The following is a 24,228-nucleotide window of genomic DNA, read 5'->3' on the forward strand; positions in this document are numbered from 1 at the left end:
GGAAGGAGCTGATTGAAGAAATGGCTGGATCTCTGAACTTCTTTTTCAAAAAATCACAACTAAAAAAGCAGAGTGCTGAATTCTGGCACTAACATTTTTACTCTCCTGCCCATCCTCTCTGTAATTAGCGTGGAAGAATTCCTGAGATTCATAGATTTGGTTGGTGCAGAATTCTACAATGTATGGAGTTCTTTAGCTGGCTGATTCTAGTTTAATCTGTTTCCTCTAAGGAAGTTGTCCATAAGGCCAAAGAAGGAACTGCTCCTTTACAGTAGCTGCTTTTGAAACTTCCAGGCAGCAGGAAACAGAGAAGGCCGCTCTGTTGGTTCAGCTGGCTTTTACAGCTGAAGATAACATGAAGCACAAATCTGTCGAGGTTTGTGTTTTCTTGGAGGGGGAGGAGAATTCAGAGAGCAAAGTAAAGGAAAGTTTAAGTTTAATACTTCATAACTATGTTCTCTTTTCCAGGTTTTATTTCTGTAATATTCTCTGTGTGTGGTCAGGCCCTTCATAACACAGCTCTGTTGAAGAAGGAGAGGGAAAATGAAAAGGGAAGAAGAGGTGGGGATAAAAACTAGCTTTGGGCAGGGGCGGGGGTGGAGGGAAGACCGCTGCTTTTAGGTACCAACCATAGCCTTAGCTCCCTGTAGTCAAGGTCTTACAAAACTGAGTTGGTCATTCGATTCTGAAAATAGGATAGGGGGTAAGTGTGGATATGGCATTTATAGTGAGGCCAAAAGAGGGAAGTGACCCATTCAGAATCTTTTCTGGAAAAAAAGCGTTCCTGAGGCATCAGAAAGTTAATGGAGTTGAGAACTTTCTTTTCTCTGAGAGTGTATTGGGTAATGTCTGCTGCGGAAAAAAAATCTGAGGAACCAAGATGTTTGAAATATTGGAGCAAAATCTTTTTTGCATTTTGAAATCTTTTGTGGAAAAAAATAGGAGAAAGATTTTTTAAATCTCTGGAAAAAGAACAAGCATTGGCAAATCCATTTTATGTAAGCAACCCTATCCCTGCCACCAGACTGGGAGTCCAACAAGCTTAGCTGCTTAGAGGTATATATATTTTTCAGGTTGGCCAAGCTATTTCCTACCTTTGAGGCAAAGGCCAGTGCAGTTCCTGTCCCTTGACGATATTTTTTCTTTCTGAATGTCATAACCTTTTAAATAATAAGAATGCTGCTCCTTCAAGGGCTCTGAAAACATGGGTAGAGAAATACAATAGCACTGTTTTATCCCTTCCCTTAAAAAGAACACCTCTTTCTCTCAGCCTGCACACTATCACTAGGGTTTTTTAATGTAAATGTAGAAGATGACCATTGTTTTGTTCTTGCAAGAATAAGAAAACATAACCAAAACACATAGTAGTGATTAAGTCTCATAACCTGCAGAGAGATAATGAAAACAGGGCCAGTGATAGGTTCTGGTCTGGGTGGGGGTCCATCAAAACAGAGCAGGGTGTGCAGGGCAGGGCAGAGGACAGGTGGGAAAGCAGTGGTGCCATGATGGACGGGCTCATGGATGGTGTTTGGCAGTTCATGTTCATTGATGAGTATTTCTTCAGTGCTTAATCATAGAGCTACGAAGACCTTAGATTTCATATTATCCAAGGCCCTCATTTTACTGAATGACTTGCTTGGGTGAGGGGCACTGTCAAGCCAAGACTCTTGGTCCCTTGTCTCCCAGGTTGGTATTTTTCATTGCTTTGAATTGGGCATTTTACCATTCATGTCAAAACACAGAGTCTCTGTCTTCTAGTAGCTGACAATTTAAAATGTCTGTTTCCCAGAAAAAGAAGTCATTTGGAGAATGAATTAGCAATGAGATGACCAGAGAAGGTGCTTATTCTAAGCCTGTGTCGCTGGGTGACCATAAGGAAACCACTGATCTTGTCTGTGCTTGTGAGTGAACCAGAGAGAAAGTAGGGACTGGGTAGCCTTTTAGCATTTTTTTAAGAGTTAGTGGTTCTGTATTAAAGCATGTAGAGTCTTCATTTTGCCATGAGGGATATGGGAGTGATCAGACATGCGGTCAAAGCTCTCATTTGAGCGTTTGATATTGGAGTAATAGTACTACCTATCTCTGTATCAAAGGTCAGTGTGGATTCTCAGTGACATGAAATGCCCTGGCTCTGTACTTCTTTCTTTCCAAACAGGCACCACACGTCAGCTTCCTGACTGACTTCTGGTAAATCATCCTAAAACGATTCCTGGCATTCACCTCAGACAGGGTTAAAACTTCCTCTCCCAAACCAGGGGCTGCACACTCAGGAGAGAGACTACAAAGGAAGGTATTGTTGATTATTTTATACCAATTAGGACAAAATGCTGTGGTATAATTTTGAAAATCTAGATTCCTAAGAAAAAATTTTAGAGGTTTTTTTTTAATCCATTTTTTCCCCTCTCTCCTCTCCTCCCCTCCTCACCTAAACCATCCCTAAATGTTCTTACTCAAGTGAGAAAAAACATTTATGCTGTTGTAGTATGTGTTGAAACTCAGGAACAAAAAAAAAGCTTTGACCGTAGGTGGCAAAGATAGGTGTTAGTGATGTTGACCCACTGGATTCCGGCGTTGGCTCTGGAGAGGCTGAGAGGCAAAAAAATGTTTCCTGTAGGGCTGCTTCCATCCTTCAGGAAGGAATGGTAGAAGAATACGATGGAGGTAAAAAGGAGCCCCCCATCTCCCATTCCTCTGCTCCATCTACTTCTCTTGAGAAAGAAGAAGAGAATTCATATTCATTAATGACTGAAAATTCCTGGAAAATGACAGTGAAGTATAGTAAACCTATGTTGTTGGAGAACAGGGAGAAACCAGGGATGAAGGGTTAGGTTTAACACATAGCGAAGTGGAAAACTGCAGTATTTTCTTTAACAAAGATTTGTGTTTTAGCCTTTTACGAATATGGTGCTGGCCAGTATTACATCTTGCAACTTTTTTTCTGATGTTATTTTTCAGTGATGGAATACATGTAATGAAGAATTCATTTTAGTGAAAAAAGAATGAGCTGCTGGAAACTTTCATGCTAGTACATTAAGATATGCAGGCAGCTGATACAGGGCATGTTTAAACAGTCCAGAATGAGACAATATTAAAAATATTTATTCTGAGACCCAAACTAGGTGTTGGCATGTATATGAAGGGCATGCAGACCCACCCAGCTGTCTTTCTGTGCATGGCCATGCTGTTTAAAAGGCCAACCACCTTTTGAGAGTTAACATGCTTTATTTACTAAAAGTAAAAATTTCTTTGGTCGCATTTTTCTTTTGGGGGTAAAAAATAATTTATTAGCTGTCAAGACAGGAAGAAGGAATAATGGGTTCCCCTCTCCTTTTTAATATGCTTTGATGATATGGTAACCTAATAACTAAGTAGTGCATATATACTCAAGGTACTCAGACTCTCTACGGTGGGGCCAGGTCATCAGAAGTTTTCTGAATCTCCTCAGATGATTCTGTTGTACAGACAGGGTTGAGAAACTACTTGTCTGAAGTCTCACCAGTTTGAACTGGTATTAGGAGGAAACTTGGCTGGAAAGGGAACACTAGGAAAGGCAAACATGTAAATGAGCTAAGAAATAGAAACATATTACTTTATGAAGTGGTTCATCAAATTAAAAGCATGGAAAGAACTTTGAGAGTTCATTATTTCATTCATGTGCATCCAGATAGGAACATACTCCAGGAATTGATAATCAGTTTTTAACAACTTTCGGTGTAGGTATCCAGGTATCTTTCTGTAACCCATTCTTAAACATCACGAGGGATGGAAAAAGCAAGTAGATCAGTAGGATAAAGCATTCTAGAAAGAGCTTATTTTTACAGAAAATTAAAAGGAAGTAAAAGGTAAAATCAGGATTGCTTTGAGACTACACTGTGGGTGAGTTTTCATTTTTGCATATTACAAATGAAAGTGATTTTGCAAAACCAATTTATGAATACTTTTAGAACTTTCTACCAAAATTTTTCTTAGGTAATGCCAGAAAGGGTGTTTTAGTAATTTCTCTGATCTCCTGTAAAGGTACTGGTCTGGCTAGATTTAGAGGTAATTTCAAAGATATAATAGCAACAACTTATAACTTACCTATATTTAAAAACTGTAATTGGAGGAGAAAATTAAAGGTGGACATTTTACCATCATTGAAGTACAAGACAATAGAAAATCTTTATAAAAAGGAAATACCAAAATGTGTGATATAAATGTTGAGGTTGAAAATATAGGGTCTGTTTTCTTAATGCAATTTGGGCACACATTATAGTTAAGGACTGTTTTCTCATACCAGCTAAATAGGCAGTCAGGTAGCCTGAACTGCAAGTCTGATGGTCTCCCATCTTTGGTTCTTTTAAGGCCTGCACCCAGGAGGCAAGTGGAGATCCTTAGGGAAGGTGTGGGTGGCCATGCCTTAAGACCTCAAGGTGGGATTCCATTCATGTGACAGCAGGTCCTCATTGTTTGTGTGAAGTGTTGTTCTTAACTCATTTGGGAAAGTGCTGAGCACTAGGAAGGAAGGCAATCACTGAACAATGATGAATAGGGTGAAATGGGAGATGCAAAACCAAAAAGGGAACAATTCCTTAGCTGTCTCACTTTATGAAACAGTAAGATGTTCCTTACTCTGCCTGGAATCCAGCCTAGACTTCCTTGAGGGCCCTGTTAGAATTTTTTTGGGCCCTAGGCACTTTTGCTTTTGTAGGCCCCTTCCTTCATAAAAGAATTACTAAAAATTATATTTTATGACTATGTTGGTATAAAAACAAAAATACTAGTATTAGAAGTTAAAATACTGCCTTTAACTCAGAAATTTTTTTCTTCTGTTATTAAAAGAGATTAAAAAATTGTGTGGACTCCTAAAAGTGTTGTGGGCCTATAGCACCATGCTCAATGCCTATCAGAGAAGTCAGCCCTGACTGGAACAGGGAAAGTGAGAAAGAAACTAGCAGAGTACATGAGAATAGTAGGAGGGGGACATATTTAGGCTGTGGCACAACGGCAGGATATTGGAGTATTTTCATAAGTGAGATGGGATGTTTTTGAGGGTGTTGAGCACAGAAGTGATATGACCTCAGTTATATTTTAAAAGGATAGTTTTATGGAAATATACTATAGGAGGTAAGAAGAAAATTAGATCAGTTAGGTGCTATACTGATAATCTAGGCAGGAGAGGATGTGGCTTTTACTAGGTGATGGTGGTGGTGGTAAGAAGTGGCCAGATGATGAGTACAAATTAAAGGTAGAAGCAAAAAGGATTTGCTGATGGACTGAATGTTGACTTTGATAGAGGAGATAGGCTGTTGCTTGAGCACTGGAAGAGTGAGATTTATCATATGGAGAGATGGGGAAGGTACAGGGAAAGCACATTTAGGGAGGAAAATCTGGTTCAGTTTTGGATATGTTAAGTTTTAGGTGTTTTTTAGACATCCAAGGAGAGACGTCTAGAGCTTGGAAAATGGTTCAGGCTAGAGACAGAAATTTAGGGAAATCTACCTATAGGTGTATTTAAAGCCAGAGAAGAGGATGAGATCAGAGAGGGAATGATATGTAGATACAGTATAGAAGAGGCCCAATGACTGGAATCTCAGGTATCTGATAGAGTTTGGGAACATGAAGAGGAAACAGCAAAGGAGACTTCATAGGGGTGGCCAGTAGAGTAGGAAGATGTCTAAGAGAAGAGCGGTGCCCTCTTAGAGACCAAGGGAAGAAGCACCCAGGTCTGTATGAGCAGTTGCTTTCAAACGTTGGCCATCTTTGGCTGCTTACCACCACATGAAACGATGGTAGGCCCACAAGCTTCCTCCCTGAAACAGGAGGAAACCAAGTTCCCACTGCCAAAAGTGTGATGGAAAATCAATCTAATGACAATTCCCCTGCTCCCCAAATGATTCACCACAAATAAAGAAAATTTGAATATCTTTCCTGGTTCAGTTAAGACACAAATATCCCTCAGAAGTTAGAATAAGCCCAAGAAGTAGAGAAATCTTTTCTCATGATGGGAGAATCCTTTCTAAAGATGGATGACCTATTCTGGTCACATTTGAAGAGACATTTTCGTCCTAGAGACCTAGAGATTCAGCATGTATCTGATGTTGCAGAAGAAAGTGATGAGAAGTATGCACAGATAGCAGTGGTGAGGAATCCAGTAGTGAACTCTGTCGTGGGTGTTGACATGATGGACACATAGACATGATGAGAGAGGAACTCAGAAAAAATAAAGGCATAGCTCAGATCTAGAAGGGAAGAAAACAAATGCAATCAGAAAAAAAAGGAAAGAAAAAAATTTTCTTTGCTCCAAATAAAACTTCACACAACCAACAAAAGTTGCATTTAAATATGACTGTCACAGATTTAGTCAGACATCGATCACAAGTCAGCAGCAGTACCCAAGGCTGTTTTTATAGGGTTTCAGAAGATTTTAAGAGTATACAGTAGAAGAAAGTCTTGGGTTACATGTTATTCTGGGATACAGCTTTAATTTTTACAAAGTGTAGGAGAAGGAAAACATTTCCATTACTAAGGGGGAGGTAAAAGGATGTATCTGAAGTTTTTAAGTAATTTAGAAATAGAATCTTTAAACACTCCTGCTTCTGAGACTATGTGCTGACACTAGAAATATAAAAACTGTATTGTGTTCAATGGAGTTAAAATTATAAAGGGATAAAACAGAAATGATAATATGCTTAAAAAAGATGTGTATATATAAATACATATATAAAGCATAATCTTATTTGTGTTTTTATAATCTATATGCCAGCCTAAGGTAATATAGTCACATTACAAAACTTTGAAAACAAAGAAAAAAGAATTACAGTACATCAAATTCTCCAGTTATAACTTTAAAATATATATATTTTTGTTATCTTACTTTTTTCCACAAAGAATTAAGACATATTTTTTGAATGTGAATAACTGCCTTTCTAAACTAGTATTCCTTACAGTAGGATCTCACCTATCTTTGGGCTGCAACTCTTTCATTGCTCTGAAAATTATTCTCCACCAGCATAATGACAAAAAGTCTGTAGAAGATCCTGTTGATCTCTGCCACACAGTAAATTCTCTTTTCTCTTTGCAACCCAAATCCAGGTATTCCCAAATATTTTCACATCCTTTATTGGTATCCACTCCTAATTCCAAAATGATTGGGTTTAGCCCATCCTGATGATCTATTCCAATGGTATAAGCATGTGCTCAGTTCTATCTGGTGAGATGCAAGGGGAAATCTGGAAACAGTTTTTATTTATTTTTATTTTTATTTTTTGAAGAACATTATGTTTACTAGGCTCTCCCCTACCCCAAGTCCCCCCCACAAACCCCATTACAGTCACTGTCCATCAGCATAGCAAGACGCTGTAGAATCACTACTTGTCTTCTCTGTGTTGCAAAGCCCTCCCCTTTCCCCCACCCCCAACATTATACATGCTAATCATAATACCCCTTTTCTTCTTCCCCACCCTTATCCCTCCCTACCCTCCCATTCTCCCCAGTCTCTTTCCCTTTGGTAACTGTTAGTCCATTCTTGGGTTCTGTGATTCTGCTGCTGTTTTGTTCCTTCAGTTTTTCTTTTGTTCTTATACTCCACAGATGAGTGAAATCATTTGGTATTTGTCTTTCTCTGCTTGGCTTATTTCACTAAGCATAATACTCTCTAGCTCCATCCATGTTGTTGCAAATGGTAGGATTTGTTTTCTTCTCATGGCTGAATAATTTTCCATTGTGCATATGTACCACATCTTCTTTATCCATTCATCTACTGATGGACACTTAGGTTGCTTCCATTTCTTGGCTATTGTAAATATTGCTGTGATAAACATAGGGGTGCATCTGTCTTTTTCAAACTGGAGTGCTGCATTCTTAGGGTAAATTCTTAGAAGTGGAATTCCTGGGTCAAATGGTAAGTCTATTTTGAACATTTTGAGGAACCTCCATATTGCTTTCCACAATGGTTGAACTAATTTACATTCCCACCAGCAGTGTAGGAGGGTTCCCCTTGCTCCACAACCTCACCAACATTTGTTGTTGTTTGTCTTTTGGATGGTGGCCATCCTTACTGGTGTGAGGTGATATCTCATTGTGGTTTTAATTTGCATTTCTCTGATAACTAGCGATGTGGAGCATCTTTTCATGTGTCTGTTGGACATCTGAATTTCTTCTTTGGAGAACTGTCTTTTCAGCTCCTCTGCCCATTTTTTAATTGGATTATTTGCTTTTTGTTTGTTGAGGTATGTGAGCTCCTTATATATTTTGGATGTCAAGCCTTTATCGGATCTGTCATTTACGAATATATTCTCCCATACTGTAGGGTACCTTTTTGTTCTATTGATGGTGTCCTTTGCTGTACAGAAGCTTTTCAGCTTGATATAGTCCCACTTGTTCATTTTTGCTTTTGTTTTCCTTGCCCAGGGAGATATATTCATGAAGTAGTCACTAATGTTCACATACAAGAGATTTTTACCTATGTTTTTTTCTAAGAGTTTTATGGTTTCATGACTTACATTCAGGTCTTTGATCCATTCTGAATTTACTTTTGTGTATAGGGTTAGACAGTGATCCAGTTTCATTCTCTTACATGTAGCTGTCCAGTTCTGCCAGCACCATCTGTTGAAGAGACTGTCATTTCTCCATTGTATGTCCATGGCTTCTTTATCAAATATTAATTGACCATATATGTTTGGGTTAATGTCTGGAGTCTCTAATCTGGTTCACTGGTCTGTGGCTCTGTTCTTGTGCCAGTACCAAATTGTCTTGATTACTATGGCTTTGTAGTAGAGCTTGAAGTTGGGGAGTGAGATCCCTGCCACTTTATTCTTCTTTCTCAGGATTGCTTTGGCTATTCGGGGGCTTTGGTGTTTCCATATGAATTTTTGAACTATTTGTTCCAGTTCGTTGAAGAATGTTGTTGGTAATTTGATAGGGATTGCATCAAATCTGTATATTGCTTTGGGCAGGATGGCCATTTTGACAATATTAATTCTTCCTAGCCAAGAGCATGGGATGAGTTTCCATTTGTTAGTGTCCTCTTTAACTTCTCTTAAGAATGTCTTATAGTTTTCAGGGTATAGGTCTTTCACTTCTTTGGTTAGGTTTATTCCTAGGTATTTTATTTATTTGATTCCTAGGTATTTTCTTTTTGATGCTATTGTGAATGGAATTGTTTTCCTGATTTCTCTTTCTATTGGCTCATTGTTAGTGTGTAGGAAAGCCACAGATTTCTGTGTGTTAATTTTGTATCCTGCAACTTTGCTGTATTCCGATATCAGTTCTAGTAGTTTTGGAGTGGAGTCTTTAGGGTTTTTTATGTACACTATCATGTCATCAGCAAATAGTGACAGTTTAACTTCTTGTTTACCAATCTGGATTCCTTGTATTTCTTTGTTTTGTCTGATTGCCATGGCTAGGACCTCCAGTACTAAGTTAAATAACAGTGGGGAGAGTGGGCATTCCTGTCTTGTTCCCAATCTCAGAGGAAAAGCTTTCAGCTTCTCGCTGTTCAGTATGATGTTGGCTGTGGGTTTATCGTATATGGCCTTTATTATGTTGAGAAACTTGCCTTCTATACCCATTTTGCTGAGAGTTTTTAGCATGAATGGATGTTGAATTTTGTCGAATGCTTTTTCAGCATCTATGGAGATGATCATGTGGTTTTTGTCTTTCTTTTTGTTGATGTGGTGGATGACGTTGATGGATTTTCAAATGTTGTACCATCCTTGCATCCCTGGGATGAATCCCACTTGGTCGTGGTGTATGATCCTTTGATATATTTTTGAATTCGGTTTGCTAATATTTTATTGAGTATTTTTGCATCTACATTCATCAGGGATATTGGTCTGTAATTTTCTTTTTTGGTGGGGTCTTTGTCTGGTTTTGGTATTAGGGTGATGTTGGCTTCATAGAATGAGTTTGGGAGTATTCCCTCCTCTTCTATTTTTTGGACAACTTTAAGGAGAATGGGTATTATATCTTCTCTGTATGTCTTATAAAATTCCGAGGTAAATCCATCTGGCCCAGGGTTTTTTTTCCTGGGTAGTTTTTTGATTACCGCTTCAATTTCTTTGCTGGTAATTGGTTTGTTTAGATTTTGTGTTTCTTCCTTGGTGAGTCTTGGAAGGTTGTATTTTTCTAGGAAGTTGTCCATTTCTTCTAGGTTTTCCAGCTTCTTAGCATATAGGTTTTCATAGTAGTCTCTAATAATTCTTTGTATTTCTGTTGGGTCCGTCGTGATGTTTCCTTTCTCATTTCTGATTCTGTTGATGTGTGTTGATTCTCTTTTTCTCTTAATAAGTCTGACTAGAGGCTTATCTATTTTGTTTATTTTCTCAAATAACAAGCTCTTGGTTTCATTGATTTTTTTCTATTGTTTTATTCTTCTCAATTTTGTTTATTTCTTCTCTCATCTTTATTATGTCCCTCCTTCTGCTGACTTTAGGCCTCATTTGTTCTTCTTTTTCCAATTTTGATAACTGTGACATTAGACTCTTCATTTGGGTTTGTTCTTCCTTCTTTAAATATGCCTGGATTGCTATATACTTTCCTCTTAAGACTGCTTTTGCTGCATCCCACAGAAGTTGGTGCTTTGTGTTGTTGTTGTCATTTGTTTCCATATATTGCTGGATCTCCATTTTAATATGATTGTTGATCCATTGACTATTTAGAAGCATGTTGTTAAGCCTCCATGTGTTTGTGAGCCTTTTTGCTTTCTTGGTACAATTTATTTCTAGTTTTATACCTTTGTGGTCTGAAAAGTTGGTTGGTAGAATTTCAATCTTTTGGAATTTACTGAGGCTCTTTTTGTGGCCTAGTATGTGGTCTATTCTGGAGAATGTTCCATGTGCACTTGAGAAGAATGTGTATCCTGTTGCTTTTGGGTGTAGAGTTCCATAGATGTCTATTAGGTCCATCTGTTCTAATGTGTTGTTCAGTGCCTCTGTGTTCTTTCTTATTTTCTATCTGGTAGATCTGTCCTTTGTAGTGAATGGTGTGTTGAAGTCTCCTAAAATGAATGCATTGTATTCTATTTCCTCCTTTTGTTCTCTTAGTATTTGTTTCACATATGCTGGTGCTCCTGTGTTGGGTGCATATATATTTATAATGGTTATATCCTCTTGTTGGACTGAGCCCTTTATCATTATGTAATGTCCTTCTTTATCTCTTGTTACTTTCTTTGTTTTGAAGTCTATTTTGTCTGATAATAGTACTGCAACACCTGCTTTTTTTCTCCCTATTGTTTGCATGAAATATCTTTTTCCATCCCTTGACTTTTAGTCTGTGCATGTCTTTGGGTTTGAGGTGAGTCTCTTGTAATCAGCATATAGATGGATCTTGTTTTTTTATCCATTCGGTGACTCTATGTCTTTTGATTGGTGCATTCAGTCCATTTACATTTAGGGTGATTATCGATAGGTATGTACTTATTGCCATTTCAGGCTTTAGATTCGTGGTTACCAAAGGTTCCAGGTTACTTTCCTTACTGTCTAAGAGTCTAACTTAACTTACTTAGTATGCTGTTACAAACACAATCTAAAGGTTCTTTTCTATTTCTCCTCCTTTTTCTTCCTCCTTCATTCTTTATATATTAGGTATCAGATTCTATACTTTTTCTCTACCCCTTGATTTGCTTTGGGGATAGTCAATTTAATTTTGCATTTGCCTCGCAATCAGCTGCTCCACCCTCCCTACCATAATTTTCCTACTTCTGGTGACAGGTATCCACCCCTAGGAACACTTCCATCTTTAGCAGTCCCTCCAAAATAGACTGCAGAGATGGTTTGTGGGAGGTAAACTCTCTCAGCTTTTGCTTATCTGGAAATTGTTTAATCCCTCCTTCAAATTTAAATGATAATCTTGCCAGATAAAGTAATCTTGGTTCCAGGCCCTTCTGCTTCATGGCATTAAATACATCATGCCACTCCCTTCTGGCCTGTAAGGTTTCTGCTGAGAAGTCTGTTGTTAGTCTGATGGGCTTTCCTTTGTATGTGATCTTATTTCTGCCTCTGACTGCTTTTAACAGTCTGTCCTTATCCTTGATCTTTCCCATTTTAATTACTACGTGTCTTGATGTTGTCTTCTTTGGGTCCCTTGTGTAGGGGGATCTGTGGGTCTCCATGGCCTGAGAGACTATCTCCTTCCCCAGATTGGGGAAATTTTCAGCAACTACCTCCTCAAAGACACTTTCTATCCCTTTTTCTCTCTCTTCTTCTTCTGGTATCCCTATAATGCGAATATAGTTCTGCTTGGATTGGTCACACAGTTCTCTCAATATTCTTTCATTTTTAGAGATCCTTTTTTCTCTCTGTGCCTCAGCTTCTCTGTATTCCTCTTCTCTAGTTTCTATTTCATTTATTGTCTCCTCCACCGTATCCAACCTGCTTTTAATACCCTCCATCGTGTTCTTTAATGATTGGATCTTTGACCTGAATTCATTCCTGAGTTCTTGGATGTCTTTCTGTACCTCCATTAGGATGTTGATTATTTTTATTTTGAACTCCCTTTCAGGAAGAGTCACGAGGTCTATATCATTTAAATCTTTCCTGGGAGTTGTATTAACAATTTTACGCTGGACAAGGTTCCTTTGGGGTTTCATGTTTGTATATGGCACCTCTAGTGTTCAGAAGTTCTATACTGGAGCTGCTGAGCCCCTGAAGCAATTTCAGGGTCGCAGGGGAGCGGTACTGGTGCTTACGGGGAGGAAAGAGCTATTTCCTGCCTCCTGGCTCCTGTCTGTATCCACTGCCTGAGCCAGTGAGCCGGGCACACAGGTGTAAGTTTTTGTCCCAGAGCAGCCAGATATGGATCCCTGCTTTCCACAAGCAGCCGGAATCCCAGTCTCCCCAGGAACTGTGCTGTGTTAACTTTCCATGCGAGTCTCATGAAAGCACCATGAAATGTAGGTTTGTGTTCCCAGAGCAGATCTCCGGAGCTAGGTATTCACCAGTCCCAAGCCTTCCACTCCCTCCCTGCTCTGTTTGTCTTCCTCCCGCCGTGAGCTGGGGTGGGGGAGGGGCTCGGGTCCAGTGGAGCCACAGCGCTGGTAGGTTACCCCGCTCATTGAGGTCTGCTCTTTTCTCCAGGTGTGTGCAGCCTGACGCCGTCCACTTTCCTGTTGCTCTCTCAGGATTAGTTGCACCAATTAAATTTTCTAATTGTATCCAGTTTTAGGAGGGCCTCTGTCTCTCCTCTCACGCCGCCATCTTTAATCCATCATTAATCGGGAACAGTTTTTTATTATTAAAAGAATCATGAGGAAGAGATGATCCTCTTCTACCACTGGACATTGTCAAGCCTGCATGGCAGCAAACTCTGGAACTCTGGAAGTCATCTTGCAACCAGGACGAGAGCTAGCTGAAGACAAAGCAAGGTATTCTGGGGTTGGCAGAAGGGAAAGAAGGAAGCAACTGAGATACAACCCTGGTATTTGCACTCTATTTAACATCCTACTTAAATGTTTTTCTTTGCTTAATTTGATAAATTGAGGTTTTCCTTTACTTTTAATCAGAAATATGTGCACTAACACTGAGCTCCTGCCCTCAAGCTTGGTCCTCTCTCACCATTAGGAATTGACTCTTACTTGGGTTGCTCAGAGAGAAGGGCCCCACAAGGGGTTGCCCTTGGCTCCTGATATTGCCCAAGATCTTGGCATATTGTAATTATTATTCATTTTTCTCTAAGCTCTACCTTTTCCCATGCCCTTAAATGTCTCTAGGATCTAATATTAAATGTTAGAAATCTTATATTTGGTAATAATTCATTCAGTGTGTGTTTGAGCTTTTTCTTTGGTCCTGAATGACATACTGTAAGTACAAATAGCAACGAGGCATACTATCAATATTGAGGTTGGTCAGTCAATATATATTGCCAGTCATGTGTTAGATGCTGGGGTTATCACAAACACCAGAGTCTGAGTAGAAGAGATAGACACATCCCTTCAAACCTAACTTCAATATAATGTACTATGTGTTATAACAATGGCATAAATAAAATAGTCTAGTAATCAAAAATTGAAGAACGACCCATTGTCAGAGTCAGGAAAATTTTCAAGGAAAATTACAAATGAAATATTATTAGATTATGATGTGCTTTGGTGCAGAAACAAAATTTGGATTGGATACTGAAGAATGAATAAAAGTTTTCCTAGTATAGAAGTGGAACAAGAAAATAACCTGATGCACCAAGCTAAGAATTTGTTTATCTTTTAAGGAAGTAAACTTGTACAATAGGGGGACATAGGGCATCGCACTAAACATGCAAGTGAGGCATACGATTTATTTGAAGTCATGTGGCTTATTTGAATTCATGTGAATTTTGCAACCCTACTCCATAACATATCTATGTTTGATATTATACACTTACTGTATTTTTCTAAATCTTCAAGTGAAAGTGATGGCCAAGGAAGATACCTCCAGTTTATTTTATGTTTTAGACTCCAGCCTACTGCCCCAGTCTTTGCAGGGATGTATCCCAGGTTAAGAAACACTCTATAGGCAATGGGAAACTAAAAATTATTTTTAAGAAGAAGCGAAATAATAGAAGCAGTTGTGTCTCTCCCCTGCCCTCACCAGAAAAGTATCTCTGGTTTCAGAATGAGACATGAACTGGAGGGAGACTGGTGACATGTGAATGGAGAGGAATCACTAAGTGGTACTTGGTGAGAAGGAAGATGTAAGCTCAAGTGAGTATTAGTTGTTTGTCTCCCCAACATCCATTTTTCCTCTTTCCATCAACAGCCCTGGTTTTACTGTGTGCATCTGCTCCTCTCCCACTTTCTACTTAGATGGCTGTATAGGGCTCTGTGTCCAGACCCTGGAGAAGAACACATGACTCTGCCCTCAGCCAGTTACAACACTGCATTTCCCTGACCACAGAGACTGATTCAGGGATGATTATGTGACCCAAGTGTGTTCAATCAGAACAAATAGAAGGGAGTATGCTAAAAATGCTGGGAGAAAGACATTTGCTCTTTCTTCTGAATCAGAAGCTGGAAAGATGCAGCCCCATAAACTATTGGAAGTTCTGATTACTTGGGCCCAGAGAAAGGAATAAGAGAATAGTAATCCTGGCTCAGTTTGGACATTTCAGTTATATAAGCAAATAAATCTTTGTTTGAACAAAATTGATTTGTATTCTCTGTCACTGACAGCCAATAGAATCCTAACAGAATTAAAAGAAAAAAAAGTATTCCATTTCTAAATGTTGCATTTGTTGAAAATATATCATAGGTCAAGTTCCATGAAGAATTTAGAGATTTGAAGAAGCGTATTTTTTTTGCTTTACTTTTCCTTGTCTCCAAATAATCTCATTTTTCAGCTATAGTAATAATACAAGCAAAAAGAAAAGGACCATGTTCTTAAAATTAGATACTTAACAGGATACAATTTTCAAAGGCTATGCTGGGGATCTCTTAAACACACACACACACACACACACAACTTCAGTTGCATGGGGAATTTTTGCATAACAGTGGTTTGGTGGAAAACTAAGTGAGAAACAAAATCATATACAAGGTGATTCTTCTCTGGTAAGTACATTGAAACCTACTTTTGAAGCAACTTGTTTAAAAAAAATCCACTTTCCATGCATCAAAAACCACAACTGAATGCTGGAAGTAAAATAATAAAATTACACATGGACTAATAGTCTGTTGGCTATTACTGAGATAGGCTGAGTCTGGTTTAGGAATTGGAAGAATTAGTCTGGCATTTATTGCTTTAGCAAGCCACAGCTGCTGTTGAGCTCACTGCCTCTATTTCTTTGTTGTTTGCCCCACTGATCCAGTATGATCCTGGGTTTTCTGTGTTAATCATTTGGTACCCCATATGGAAACCTATCATCCAGTAAACAATTATCAGATCTTTGGTCCAGACATTTCAAGTTGGAAATGTATTTTCAGCTCTGATAGAATTAACACATCAGATTTCAGTTTACTACTATAAGACCACCTCAGAAAGCTCAGAAAACTTCTGTCCTTCTCGTGGTGGGTGTTCCAGACACCGAATATAGTGTGGCCAACAGTAACTAACCCCCAGAGAAACAGACCTCATTTTTAGGATTCTGTGGAACAGATGGATAAAATTTCCTCCAATAAATGCTCCAAAAACAGACATAGCCTTTAAGAGCATTAAAAGATAAGTGTTTGGGGATGGTAACTTTAATAGCTGTGTGGCAGATGAGCTAAGTGAGGAGAGCTCTGGAATAGCCCAGATTAAGACTTGAATGCAGAGGTAATGGGTATGGATATATGAGGTTTACGGAAGATGCTTAACTTTGACTAACTGCGTACTGTGTACTAGGCATTGTGGTTGGGTGCTTTACACATACATTAGAATGTAAGCTCCGTGAAGGCAGGGATTTGTCCATCTTGTTAGTTATTTGTTGAATAAATACATGAATGAATGGATGAATTACTTGGTGTACCCAATTCTTATCCTGCTCTCCAATCCTCTTCCCATAGTAAATTTTAACTCCTAAAAATCAAATGCCCTTTCCTCAGACTAGACTATATCAGCCTGTTGTAGGTGCCCAGTGTCCCCTGCACTCTTCCTTTATAACACTCATTGTACTACTCAGAGTCTGGTACACCTATAAGGTTGTAAGTCCATGAGGCCTGGAATCATGTCTGTCTTGTTCACTGCTGTACCTAATAAATGAATGAATGACACAATGCAAATCTAAAATAAGTCCTCTTATCCCCATTTTACATATGAGAGGTTCAAGTCACCAGGAACCTAAGTGATTTGTATAAGTTAATAAGGTGCCTCTTAGGCTATATTATAGAATTACATGGATACGTCTGAAGTAGACTATTCTGAGAAAGCCTCCAAAAGTTAATTTTTTATTTCTAGGCGATTTTCATTATTTTTCTGGACACTTACATATTTAAGTACAATTTTAAAGGTGTGTTGAATGCAAGAAATCAGAACATGCACCCACTCACACACACATACCTGCTGGTGCACTCCACTTTTTGTTAAGCACTCTGTGTGTTTAAATCTCTGTCAGTGATTGACTTTTAAGCCTCAGAGTGTTGACTTATAAAAGAGAAGGCCTAGCAAAGTACTATATGAACCCAGTATAGCTCTTAGGGGAAATAAAACTATCGTAAAATAAAAGCCAAAATAAAAACCTCACACTCCCAACCAAATGAGAGCAATAAAAATGTAAATAGCAGCTAACTTTTATTAAGCGCTTGAAATGTGTCAGAACTGTGCTAAAAACATGCCATTCACTCTCATTCAAAGCTTTGTAGCAAAGTCAGGTGGTAGACCTGCTTTCTCTTCTTTTTTGGTAGAAAAGTAAACCCTTTAGAGAGGTTAATAATTTTCTCAAAGTCACTTGGAGAATCAGTGGCAAAACTGAGACTGAAACATGGATCTGTCTAGCACCCAAGCCTGTCCTCTGGAGAGAATAAAACACTGGGCGCTGCACCACACAAAAGGCTCTTTAAAAGCACCTTTATTAGTGAAAATCATTAGCCTAGGAGCAGTAGAAATGGGCAATTTCCAAATATGCTTGACTCAATTTCAATATTGTTGATTTAAATCACTTTTTAAAAAACTTATTTTCGACATTTAGAAACATGACTAAACAAGTCTTTAAATCCATCATTTTTTTATGGCAGCAAAACTGGTTTAAAATGAATGCATTTCTTCTTCACTATAAAAGGAATTACATCAGTTTTCTCTCTCACTTCTCCTCCAGGGCAACTCCCATCAAAGTAACTAAATTATTGGTACAAGTGTGGTCAGGTAGTTTCCAATCTTGATTATGGATCAGCATCACTTAGGGAGTTTTTATATTTGTTTTTTGTACTATTATTAATATTTAAGGTAAAACAATTCAGCAGCAAAGTTAAAGAACAACAAAATAAGTACTGTATTAAGCATGTTGCCTTAACTTTCTCATTTAATCCTCCCAACAACTTTATGAATTAGAAATTAGAGGAATGCAGTGTAGAAAGATTGTTATTTGCTGAAGTCACACGGTTGTACGTGGCCCATGCTTTTCAACACTGGGCTTCATGATTTCCTTTTACTGAAGACACCAAAGCCATTTCCAAAAATAACCCCAGCTAGATCCTCCCACATTAACTGATGTTCTCTTGGTTTATTCCTTCAGATGGTGAAGTTCACCCATCTATAGAAATCCCATATTTCCATTCATAGAGGGCATTCTTGTTCCCATTTTTTCTAAATTTTTGTCAATCCAGAGCTCCTATGCTAGAAGAAAGAGTGAAGTATATTTCGTTGTTTTTATAGAACATTATGTAATAAAATTATCATTCAAAGAGGCCTCAAAGATTTTGCAGTTAAGAGAGTAGAAAAAATATTGTAGAAGTATCAGGTAGTTAATAAAGTTATTCTGTTAATCTGGATTTTGCAATGTTTATAGTATTTATCACCTCTTTGAAATTATTCTTAAATGTTTACTTTTTTACATAATTGTAATGCTGTGTTTTATTTCTTAAAAGAGTTCTCCAAGTGGTATAAACATTAGACCTCACAGAAGGGGATCTGTCCCTGGGGAGGGGAAATCCCATTCATGATCTTGTTCTCCTAACATTATGTTTTAACTAAGGCTTTAACCTATAAGTAGAGGCAACATATAACTATTATCATCTTTAGGGCCCCTTTGCCATACTAGACCTGGATTAGAATGTCATGGATAATAAGTAACTATCTTTTCAGTTTATATTAGCGGCCACACTGTCCTACCAAAGGGAGTCTGAGACTTAGTAGAAAGTAAAGAATGTCCAGTTAGTGCTCATTTGTCCCTACTTGATTTCAAAAAGGAAACAGCCCCAAAATTAGTCATGAAGTAAAACTGATATGACAGGAATATTGGAGCATCTAATATGTCATTTTCGTAGATTGTTGTAACAGTTGAATTGGACCTTTTTAATATTTTCTATGTGAACAAGTATTTTGGTAAACGTCCCATAACCAATGGTATTTTAAAATCTGTTGCACTTAACTAGTTGAAGGTGACTTATTCAGCCACCTCAGTTTTCTGGAAGACATCTGATAGCTCAGGATAAAGTGGAAAAAGACAGTAAAAAATGTCACAAATTCCATTAATTAAAATGGATACATTTTACCCATAGATGAGCCATTGAGGGTCTCACTCTTAATTTAGACATGCTTTAGTAAATTTAGTTTTATGATTGTCTAGCATTGAGTTTCAAAGAAGTAAATAATGAAGAAATGTAGTACAGCATGGTGCTACAAGAAGGTAAAATTACTGGAAATAAGTAAGAAGGAAGAAAGGCTATGAAAAGAGGACACAAGAACAGGAATAGGAATCTTTTTGTGGAAGGGTAGCGAGTCCCACACATCACTGTTGTTCCTAAATACCTTGTATAGTACATGATGTTCATAATAAACAGCTCTGAGCCACACATAAGTTTAATTTTCTTCAGTATTCCTCTGAGAATAATAATATTAAATACTATGGTACTTAAAATTTCATTTATCTAAAATTTTTTTATATGTACATATAAGTTCATTTTACAATAATATGTTTTTAAAGGTAATAAAACTATAATAAATGGCCATATTAGAACAGCATTCTATTTATCTAATTTTGGTGTGCTTTGTGATCTTTTCCCAGGCACTGCTTGCTTTGATTATATGAATATTATTTGCATTCCTGCCCTCACATCAAGAGATAGTTGAGGAGTCAAGTATTTCAGGTTAGAGACAAAGTAAGATTAAACAGTTAAGATTAAATATTTGTTGTGTATAATTCAAAATGTGTATAATCCACACAAGGTGAATGGTGAGTGGCTGCATGTCATCTGTGGGGATGGACATAAAATACTCTTCTTTCTCGTACTGAGGACCAAGCTGAGCTTTCTCAATATTAGAGTCGCACTGGAATCCCCCACTAGATGGTGCTGAGCAAGCAGGGAGGACTGGACCCAGAAGCCTTTCTTTCTTATCTGCCTCCCCCATCCTGACCCTCACCTCTGGTTCTGTGTGCTTGATGTTCCAAGAGAGTGATTGTTCAGGAATGTCTAATGATAACAAAACCCCTTTTAAACATTAGACAAACACAAGCTGAGGTGGGTAAACATCATTAGTGGACTTCTTTGTCTTTAAAAGGGAGTGAAGCCTACTAGTCCAAAATGCAATCTGGTGGACTTTCAGTTATCATCTCAATAACAAGACATCTTTTGAAATACATAGATTATCTGTTTAGGGTGGAAGAGAGTCAGGGGGAGGAGGCACAGGGTAAAAGCACATTTAAAAAGTGTGTGTGTTGCGGTAAGAAATGTGAATTTGCATTTTATAGCAAAGTGGAAGACTCAGACATGAGCGACGTTGAGTCAGATACCCTTGTGTTCAGACCTCAGTATTTATTGTCAAAAAGAAAGGGGAAGTTATTTATGAAAAGCTGAAATATCGTACACTTACATGGATAACTCCTTGTAGCAATCATTGACATATATGTCAAGACAAGAAAGCAATTTTTCTTTCTGATTAAGACCTTTCAACTTAATGCAGAGAGAATGCTCCTGGCTTCCTTAAATATATTCTATTAAAACAGAAGTCTGCACTTAATCGCTGCTTTTTAGAACATGAGTCTGATTTCGAGCCAGGCAAAAACATGGAAAAAATACTTTTTGGAATAAAGTAATCTTTGTTTCCACTTTTGCACTGAGAAAAAGCATGAACATTTGATTCATGTTGATACTTAGATGTTCATTTTAGAGCAACTTGGGGGATCCAGTGAGTTGAAACTAACTTATCTTAAAAATTTCAAAGAACTTCAAGTTGAAGGAATTTAACATAAAATAATGGTGTCAAAAAAGGAAGCTAAACACTATTGCTTTACATTATTATTGCCAAACCAACTAAAGCAAAATTTCTTGACCAAGACCACAAGTCTACAATAGTTCTTTCTACTATTGACCAAGACTGCTGTAGTGCTTTCCTACTGCTTTCCTTGTGTGGAAGTGTGTGCTCTACTATTTCTTCCAGAGGACTGTCTATGCGCCAGGAAATGTAGTGGATCTGGGTGGTGAGACTGTGTTTGGGGAAGCAAAGGGGAATAGGATGTATAGTACCAGCAGCAGGGATAAGGTCATAATTGTAAGCAAGCGCAGCTGTGGGCCTGCATAGGCAGGAAGGGAGAAATGTCTAGGGAAGGAGAATGCAGTTGGCAGTAGGTGTAGGCACGGATGTGTTTCCAAGCTGTCCTGTGTTGGAAGGTGAACTTTGTTTTAGGGTGGAAGTTGAGAATGAAAACATGTTGGGAATTGGGTAAGGACACGCCAAACTTTATGCCTGTAGCAAAGGTCAAAGGACACAAAAAGTTGTCCTAGTGCATTTTCACCAAGCACTGTGCTGTGTAACCACCATTGGGACATCAAAGCAGCCCGATGGGCAGCTTTCCAGCAGCTGGGCTGTGTGATCTCTGATGCCAACACCGAGGCACCTCTCTGGGTGCCTACCTAAGTAAGGATCAACGTAACAGCAAGGCTTTCTGGTCATGGGGTCACACCTTGAAAGGGAGAATGTTGCAGCTCTCTCACCAATGGCTCCAAGCTGCTGGGGCACTTGCCTTTGGCAGGTGGCCTTGGTGAGGCAATGATGAGAAGCAGGGAGGCCCAGTGTTAGAGTGTTAGGTATTTATTGCTGCATTAAAATTACCCTAAGACTTAGCAACTAAAAACAAGAAACATTAATTATCTCATCCAGTCTCTGTGTGTCAAAAATTTGGGAGTGGCTGAGCAGGGTGGTTCTGGTTCAGAGACCCTCATGAGGTTGCAGCCAACATGTTGGACAGGGCTGCAGTCACCTGAAGGCGTGACCTGGGCAGGATGATCTCCTTCCAAGGTGCTTCACTCACGCACCTGGCAAGTTCTTACTGGCTGTTGGCAAAAGGCCTGAGTTCTTCATCCTGTGGCCTTCTCCATAAGGCTGCTTGAATACCCTCACAACATGGCAGCTAGCTTGTCCCAGGGAAAATAATGAGAGAGAGGGAGGGAGGGAGAGATCAGGGGAAGGAAACCACAATGCCTTTTATGACCTAGTTTGGAAGTCACATATGGTCACTTCTGCCACATTCCATTTGTTAGCAGCCAGTCGTTAAGTTTTGTTCATATAGAAAAGGAGGGGAATTAAGGTCCACCTCTTGAAGAGAGGTGTATCGATTTGTGGACATATTTTAAAACTACCCTAAACAGAGAAGGTGGCCATCACAGGTTATGACTGGATGGATATCTCCCAGATGGCTGGGGCAGAGTGAGTCTTACAGCCCCTGGAAGAGTGGCATGTTGTCTCAGTTTTGGAACTTTCAAAAGAAATGCCAGTACCCGAGCCCCAGCCCAGACTAATATAACAAGACTCTTGGTGGGGAGAGGGGTGGAGCCTGGGAGTTGTATTTATAAAGCTTCTCATATAATTAGGAGCACGGAGAGGTTTGAGAATGCCTGTTCTAGACCAGCAGTGCCCAATGGAAATATAATGTAAACTGAATATGTAATTTAAAGTTTTTTAGTAGCAACATTAAAAGAATAAAGAGAAACAGGTGAAATAAATTTTAATATATTTTATTTCCCCCAATATATACACACTACTATCATTTCAACATGTAGTCAACATAAAATGAGATTAAAAAATATTTTTTATACCAAGTATTTAAAATCCAGTATGCATTTTACACTTACAGCACATTTCAGATTAGCCACATTTTAGATCAGTAGCCACACATATCTGGTAACCATCACATTTATTGATCAATGCAGGTCTAAACTATAAGTTCCATGAGGGCAGGACCATGTCTATTTGTGCTATGTACTCAAAATTATTTGTTGAATAGACTAATAATGTGCTGATATGAAATTAAGTTATAAAATATTCATTTAATATGTAATATTTCCAAAAGATTTCAATGATTTCATAGCTTTTTTTCCCCCCAGAGATTGAACTTTTTCCCCCTATTATATATAATACTGAAACTCCTTGCAGGAAACCTTTTTGGAGCCTTATTATTTGTTGGTCTGGTGTTCAATCTGGAAATCTAAATCACTTTATAATCTGTGTGTGTGTGTGTGTGAACTGACCACTAAAGCCTACATACACTTCTCACATTCTGAACATAGCCTGGGTCTATCCCTGTCCCAGAACCACCTGTACTACCCTTTCATTTCACCTCAGCCCATGTCTTAGCTCCCCGCCGCTCCAGATCCATTATACTGCCACATTTCAGGGTCTGTAGCAGCAGATGCATTGGAGCATAGAACCAGCCACGTGGCCAAAAAGCCAAATCCCTTAATCATCTTCTTGAGAATCTGTCTGCCTCAAGAACAATTCCAGCACACTAAAAGAAGCTCCTGGCTTATTCTTTTGGGGTTTTTTACTCTTCAGAATTGGAGGCGTTTCTTGGAATTACAAAAAGTCTGAAAATATTGATGACACACAGACACACAAAGAGTAGAACTGAACTTCAACAGATCACAGATTTTAAGGATAATATCCAGAAGCTAGAGAACTAATACTTCTAAATTATAAATTCAGAGACCTGTTTTTGTTCCAAATTGTAAATGTAATACTTAAATCAATAAGCTCAGTATTTTAGAAAAAATATATAGAGAAGTATATAAAAGTCAGTATCCCAAATACTTCCACTTATATTTTTTCTATTCACTATATATATGAACACATTTGTCTTAAGCAGGAACTTACTTTACCTACTGTTCTGTATTACTTTTTTTCACTTGACTGCATATCATGACTGTGTTCTCATGATTCCACACAATAATTTACCTCATTGTTTTTGGTTGAATGCATAACATTTCATGGAAATGTGTAGTCTTCTTTTTTTTTATTGGGGTTTCACATGAAAAACATTGTGGTTACTACATTCACCCATATTATCAACTCCCCTCCACATACCACATTGTCCATCACTGTCCATCAGCATAGTAAGATGATATAGAGTCACTACTTGTCTTCTCCGTGCTATACTGTCTTCTCCATGACCCCTCTACATCCTACATTATGTGTGACAATCATATTACCCCTTAATCCTCTTCTCTCTCTCTCTCCCCACCCACCCTCTCCACTCTCTTTCCCTTTGGTAACTGCTGGTGCCTTCTTGGAGTCAGTGAGTCTGCTGCTGTTTTGTTCCTTCAGTTTTGCTTTGTTGTTATACTTCCCAAAGAGTGAAATCATTTGGTACTTCTCTTTCTCCACCTGGCTTATTTCACTGAGCATAATACCCTCTAGCTCCATCCATGTTGTT

The 24,228-nt window shown here is 38.4% G+C and overlaps 1 long non-coding RNA gene across 1 annotated transcript; it reads left to right on the forward strand.

The window, feature by feature from the left end:
• Positions 1-2,232: 2,232 nt before the first annotated feature.
• Positions 2,233-15,052, forward strand: LOC108397374 (uncharacterized). Its single transcript, XR_001853172.3, has 4 exons — positions 2,233-2,290; positions 13,056-13,342; positions 14,564-14,653; positions 14,756-15,052. It is a non-coding gene; the product is annotated as an uncharacterized lncRNA (long non-coding RNA).
• Positions 15,053-24,228: the final 9,176 nt, after the last annotated feature.

This window comes from Manis javanica, chromosome 5, assembly GCF_040802235.1.
Source record: "Manis javanica isolate MJ-LG chromosome 5, MJ_LKY, whole genome shotgun sequence".
Lineage (NCBI taxonomy): Eukaryota > Metazoa > Chordata > Mammalia > Pholidota > Manidae > Manis > Manis javanica.